This window comes from Equus quagga, chromosome 11 (assembly GCF_021613505.1).
Source record: "Equus quagga isolate Etosha38 chromosome 11, UCLA_HA_Equagga_1.0, whole genome shotgun sequence".
Classification (NCBI taxonomy): domain Eukaryota; kingdom Metazoa; phylum Chordata; class Mammalia; order Perissodactyla; family Equidae; genus Equus; species Equus quagga.
Window position 1 is genome coordinate 113,278,181 of NC_060277.1, and position 1,118 is coordinate 113,279,298.

Sequence of the window (1,118 nt, forward strand, 5' to 3'; positions counted from 1 at the left end):
AGCGCGGCGAGGGAGGGGGCGCGGGCGGCCGCGCGGCCGGGGAGGGCGGCGGGGCGGGAGGGCCGCGGCCGGCGAGCGCAGGCTGGACGCACCCCGGCGGACCGCAGCGTCGGCCCCGCGGAGCTCCGGCACGAGAGAGGCGGGCGAGGCGCGGGGGACCCCAGACCCCGGAGCTGCCCAGGTCCCCGCGAGCGCCGCCCTCCGGCCCCGGGCTCCGCCTCCCCTCCCTCCCTCCCTCCCTCCCTCCCGCTGATGGTGGGAACAGGCAGCCTCTATCAGGACCCCTGCCCTCCCGCCCCCCTGGGCCTGGCCCAGAAAGGACAAAACCCAGGATGTCCAGAAATGGGACTCGGGCAGCAGGGGTGAATGCCCCCACACTCTGCAGGCCGGTCTGCACTGCTAGTTCCCTTCTTCCACTTTACCCACTCGCCCCTACCCCCTTACTAGGGCCTGAAGTGCAAGGCCTTGCCTTCCTGAGGATCACAGAGGGAGCGAACCGCCACCGCAGGGTTGTTGCTGGGGCCTTTGTCCAGACCGCCACCCCAACAGATTTACACATTTCCACCCTGGCCCCAGAAGGGGGGCTGTAGATGTCGGAGATCAGCATGGGATTTGCCTAAAATCAGAAGAGCAGGCAGTGCCAACCTAGGGGCTGGGGCCCTGCTGTAGGGTCCAGGAGGGTCTCCAGCCTCGGGAGCTGGAGCAGAAGGAAAGCGGAGGCTCAGGGCCAGCGGAGTGGGGACCCTCAGGGAGCACAGGATGAGACCCACTGAGGCAGCGAAGTCAGCCCCAGCAGCTGGCATTCAGCACTGCAGGCAAGAGGGCCTGGCCTGTCCCAAACAGATCTGCGGGAGTGGGCAGGGCCCAGCTCCTGTTTCTAAGACAAAAGACAGACGGAAGCAGTGCCCGGAGCACCACCAATGGGGTGGGGTGAGCTGCGCCCTCAAAGACATTCTCAATCTGATAAAACAGAGAAATGAAAACCTGTGCCAGGCTGCTTTTACCTCTGGATGCTGTTTCTAGACAATCGGAGTCCTCCTTGTACCAGACTGTCCTTCTTTTCCATGTGAGGCAAAAAGCCGGCCGTGGAATCTGGGGTTTGGCAGGGCCTGGACGAT